Here is a 6,000-nt window from a genome sequence, read left to right as displayed (position 1 = left end):
CTTTGGTGTTAGCCTTTAAAATGTAGCTGCAGGAATAACTTTGCTGTGGCTATTACCTACCCTCTGTGCCACCTCTATTTCCTGTGAAAGCCACCACTACTCACAATGCAATTAGAACATTGTTAATTATTATTATTTAGATGGTGCCAACATCTTCCGCAGTGCTGTAAGGAGTATATGGTCTCCTTAATTAACTTAAAGAGAAACTCCGACCAAGAATTGAACTTTATCCCAATCAGTAGCTGATACCCCCTTTTACATGAGAAATCTATTCCTTTTCACAAACAGACCATCAGGGGGCGCTGTATGGCTGATATTGTGGTGAAACCCCTCCCACAAAGATATTCTGAGTACGTACTCTTGGCTGTTTCCTGTCTGTGAACCCTGTTGCATTGTGGAAAATAGCTGTTTACAGCTGTTTCCAACTGCCAAAACAGCAAGCAGCAGCTACATCACTTGCCAGTGGTAAAAATGTCACCATGTGATAAATGTCAGAATGTAAATCAGGGATTTAAAATATTTTACAATAGGAAAACACTGACTAAATCATTTATACATAATTATTGTAAAATTTTTATTACATTATTTTCACTGGAGTTAAATAGAGATAACTGGAATGATAACTGAGTTGCATTGTAAAATCGTAAAATAATTGTAATTTATTGCAAATGTTCACATTGACATCCCTCGAGCATGCTGAGTAGACCCGAGCATGCTTACGGTAATCCAGGAACATTTTTAGGGATTTTATAGGGATGGTTGTCTATGTTTACCACCGATGGCCCCTCCACTCCTCTTGTGAACCTATGTTCTTGTCTGCACAAAATGTGTGCCTTGCAATCCTAAAAAGAGTAGCCTTTTTTTTTAGATGTGAGTATCCTGAATTGCAAGGTAAGTCCACCAATATTTAGCCTAGGTTGCTCGCTCTGCCCATTGTGCAAATCTGTGCACTCCCCAGTACACTAAACTACATATAACCAGCCAAGGTGCTGGGATGGTAGCCAAATATTTGAAAATGTTCTATTTCACTAAGTTGATACGGCAAACTTAAACTAATACTAAAGCGAACCTGAAAAAGTTAGATACTAACCCATTGAAAGAGGAAAGCTATAGATCCCATAGAGCATTCCCAGTCCTCTCTCTGTGACTTTGGTCCACCGCTGTAAACTCGTGAAAGTTATTTGACCAACTGGTTGAATACGCCTTCAAGAGTCCTCATGAAGGCTTCGGAAGCACTCCTGTCACTGAGTACTTCCAAAAATGATTAGGTCCATACTATGCACCTCCAACAATGTACTCGCGCATGCACAGTATGGATGTGCCTGTCTTTGGAAGAATTTTCAGTACAGTGTACTGAGCGGATTATTTATTGTGGAAGCAGAATTGTAAAATCAGACACGATGACTGGTCTGGAATCATTGTGTTATAAGAACATATTGTACCATAAGCAGAAAAAAAAGCTTTTAACCTCACAGGAGGACTCAGGCTCACATGTTTGGAAACAAGTGGACCTGTAGATGAAACTGCATAATAATGATGAGGTAGTAAAGGTCCCAGACATTTTTTATGACATTACAGCTGTGGTCAGTACATTTATTGTGACCTATATCAAACTTAGATTGTGCCAATCACTCTGTAGAGTTTATTGCTTTACTAAAACATTTTATACTGATACAAGTTCTTGGATCTGTTGTTGAAACTGTTCCACCAATGTAGTAAGCTTTGCCAAGTCGGTCTGCAATTGAGCAACCGCCCAATGCGAATGAGATATGCCTCCTATTACATCCTCGCAGAAAAAACACAAACTACTGTGTTTGGAAGAATCCTGCTTCTCCAGTCTTTCTTTCTCTTCCCTATGAGGTTCCTCATTACTGCATACAGAAGTCGCCATCCTACTCTGAAGATGTTTTTATATTCCAACACAAAGAGAAAGAGTAAGCACTTTCTCTTTGTGTTGGAATAGAAAAAGCATTTTCAGAGTGCCATAGTAACTGTGTACTTCACAAAATTATATAACGTTTTCACAAAATACCCAATATTAAGAAAACAAAATGAGAATTGGTAGGTCGTGTCTTTGCAGTAGGAGCATTAAGAAATTAAAGTGAACCTTAAGTCAAACAAAAAAAATGAGTTTTACTCACCTGGGGCTTCCAATAGCACCCTGCAGCTGTCCGGTGCCCTCGCCGTGTCCCTTCGATCCTCTTGTCTGGTTTCGCCGTCAGCCACTGACAGGCTGGGAACGTGAGTGATTCTTCGCATTCCCAGCCACAATAGCACCCTCTATGCTGCTATATGCTTGCTATAGCAGCATGAAGGGCGATATTGTGGCTGGGAACGCGAAGAATTACTCGTGTTCCCAACCTGTCGGCTCCTGTCGCCGAAACCGGAAGTGGCTGCCAGGAGCATCGAAGGGACACGGCGAGCGCACCGGACAGCTGTAGGGTGCTATTGGAAGCCCCAGGTGAGTAAAACTCATTTTTTTTTTGTTTGACTTTAGGATCACTTTAAGAATCCATATTAAATCTTTCTAGAGGAAGCAGTGATGCTCTGTGAACTTTATTTACAGCTGCATAACTTGATACCCTACTTGACATGCAGGCACATAGGTGTGTCTGCATGCATAGTCAGTAGTAGGGATTCCATAGGGGCAAAGGGGGCAATTGCCCCAGGGCCAACTGTAGGGGCCCCCAAGTGCCCCCCTGCATCCCACTAAATAAGGTGGCTTTTGGCCAGGCTACTTCACTGGGGGGAGGGAGGGGGAAAATCAGGCTAATTCACTGGGGGGAAGGGATCTAACTACTATACTGGGAATGGGGAGGACATCTGGCTAGTTTCTGGGGGGAAGGAGGAGGGGAGCACATCTCCTATTAAAGTGTGTGTGGTTGGGGGGCGGGGGATCGGGTCTTAGGAGCACATCTGAGTACTATATGGTGGGGGGGTTGTCAGGGGGCTGGTCAATGCAAATATTTCCCAGTTCAGGCAGGATTATGTCAATTTTTATACAATCATATGCAGCTTGAAAATGGACCAATCAATTTAAACCTGGTGGGTCTTGATCGGTTCATTTTCAAGCTGTATATGTTTGCCAAAAAATGTCAAACTGCATAACAATATTAAAGCTGTTAGCCAATCCCCATGGCTTCTGTGATTTGCCCCAGCCCATCTCCCGCTTGATTAATGAGGTTGCTCCTCACAGTGAAGGGAAAACAGGAAAGCCAGGGAGACAGGAAAGGTATTTTGCTAACAACTTCAAATAATACATTTATTGTGAGTGATACTATATCGGGGGAAAATGAGTTGAAGTTACCTGGGGCTTCTAATGGTCCCCCACAGACATCCTGCGCCCGCGCAGCCACTCACCAATGCTTCGGCCCCGCCTCCGGTTCACTTCTGGAATTTCAGACTTTAAAGTCTGAAAACCACTGCGCCTGCGTTGCCGTGTCCTCGAGCCCGCTGATGTCACCAGGAGTATACTGCGCAGGCCCAGTATGGTCTGTGTCTGTGCAGTACGCTCCTGGTGACATCAGCGGGATTGAGGACACGGCAACACAGGCGCAGTGGTTTTCAGACTTTAAAGAGAACCTGTACTGAGTAAAAATATTTAAAATAAACACATGAGGTAACTTCAAATGAACATTACATAGTTACCTTGCCATCAGCTCCTCTCAGAAGCTCACCATTTTCTTCTGACAATAATCCCTTACAGTTCTGACAATATTTTGTCAGATCTGAAATATGTCAGTTGCTGTCAGTAAAATATCAGTTGCTGTCAGTTATAGCTGAGAGGAAAACTGATGTACCAGGTAATGTCCATGTTTCCCTATGGCTCAAGTTGGCGATGTTACAGTTTAACTGTGTGCTGACCAGAAAGCTGTAATGGGTAATGGCCATTTTCAAAATGGAGGACGTAAAATTCCCTTGATCACAGTGAACAAACAGGACGCAGGACAGGAGAAAGACACTTAAGGGGTAGACTACATGGAAGGTAAGTATGACTTCTGTATGCTTATTTTGACTTTTAATTTTCAGTTCAGGTTTTCTTTAAAGTCTGAAATTCCAGAAGTGAACCGGAGGCGAGGCCAGAGCATCGGTGAGTGATTGCGTGGGCACAGGACGTCTGCGGGGGACCGTTAGAAGCCCCGGGTAAGTTCAACTCATTTTCCCCCGACCCCCCTACAGTATCCCTTTAATGGGATATGAATTATTCTCACGAGGAAGCCCAAATCCTCACAACAATCCTGATGTCCTTATGTATCATATGTGGTAACTGTGCCTAATATAACAATGTCCCTGTCCAAATAGTAAAAATGTAACTTTTATTATAACATATTCCATATAAAACATAACCATCTGACCCACATCTCCATAAAGTCATTATAATAAAACCTGTCAAATTATATCTGTTTGAACAATTTCACAGTTATAAGCAAATTATCCCAACGTGATTTCATGTCGTAGAATGTTATGGTAAATGGGTAACTTGGCATGAGGTTCTGTTGGGATGCATTGTGAAATATATTGCATTTTGTGAATTTAACCTCTTGCCGACCGCATCACGCTGATGGGTTATTGCCGCTCGGGAGACTGTTAGACGCCGTGATCGCCATCTATTTCCATGTACAGCGCTGCGATCGGCAGCAGCGCTGTACTGGGGACAGCTGTGTCACACGGCTGTCCCCCTGGGGGACAAGAGAGCGATGGGCTCTCATAGGCAGACGCCTATGACAGCCGATCGCCATAATTGGCTGGCTGTGGGGAGGAAGGGAGGGAGGGAGGGAAGATTTTTAAAGGAACAGTTTAAAAAAAATAACAATAATATTTATTTTAAAAAAAATAAACATGGGGGAAGCGATCAGACCCCACCAATAGAGAGCTCTGTTGGTGGGGAGAAAGGGGGGGGGGGGGGAATCACTTGTGTGTTGTGTTGTGCGGCCCTGCAGCTTAGCCTTAAAGCTGCAGTGGCCTATTTTACTAAAAAATGGCCTGGTCACTAGGGGGGTTTAGCACTGCGGTCCTTAAGAGGTTAAACAGAGTTCTAATTTGTAACATGTTTTCTTATAGTATAGACGATTGTGCTGTATATGGAATGATTGCCGTTGGGTACACTATGCTCTAGAAATAACTTACATACTGTGTGCAGCCAGGGCCAGATTTACCATATGGCACTGTAGGCACGTGCCTACAGCACCCCATGATGGAAAAGCAGCTCACTCCCCTCCCAGTGCTTCCCTCCTGCCTTACCTATGCAGAGGCCCAAGCAGAGTGTAAATAAGAGGTTACTCACATAGGTCTCCTCGGCATTCCACTGACTAGATCTCCCTTAAGTCGGAGGCACTTCTAGCTACCTAATACTTGGGGTAGAGGTGTAGCTAGGATTTTCAGCGTCTGGGGACAAAGACAGTTTGTGTGCCCCCTCCCCGGACAAAATGGGTGTGGCCACACATCAGAATGTGGTCATAGTCATGGGTGGAGTCAAATGTTGTTAAAATAGCCATTTGTGCCCCCTTGCCCATTCAGAAAGCCAAATGTGCTCCCCGTTTCCCCCCGTTTAGATAGCCAGATGTGCCCCCCTTTAAATAACCTTTTTCTGCTGCTAACACTTCTGCGCTCCTCTGCAGAGGAAGGGAGAGAAGCAGGGGCACTTCGGGCAGCCAGTGAGCCACTTTTCTTGCATGTGAGGTTGCAACGACCGTGCTGAGTGCCCTCACAGTGCTGCGCCCGAGGACACTTGTTCCTCCTTGCCCACCCATAGCTACACCTCTGACTTGAGGGCACCTCTAGCTATTTATTACAGTGGATTTCTTTGGCTACATAATAGTCATAGGCACCTGTGATGGGCAAGGGAAGTAAGGAAGGAGTGACCAACACTTGCAGTGTGGTTCAACAGGCGGTTGTTAGTACATGGAGGACGAAATCTAGGGTGCTAGGATATCTATGCCTAGAGGCTCCTGTGATGTAAATCCAGGCCTGGTGGCAGCTGCTAGTCAGTGACTGTTAAAG

Source organism: Hyperolius riggenbachi, chromosome 10, assembly GCF_040937935.1.
Source record: "Hyperolius riggenbachi isolate aHypRig1 chromosome 10, aHypRig1.pri, whole genome shotgun sequence".
Classification (NCBI taxonomy): Eukaryota; Metazoa; Chordata; class Amphibia; order Anura; family Hyperoliidae; genus Hyperolius; species Hyperolius riggenbachi.
Note: the sequence above shows the minus strand (reverse complement) of the source record.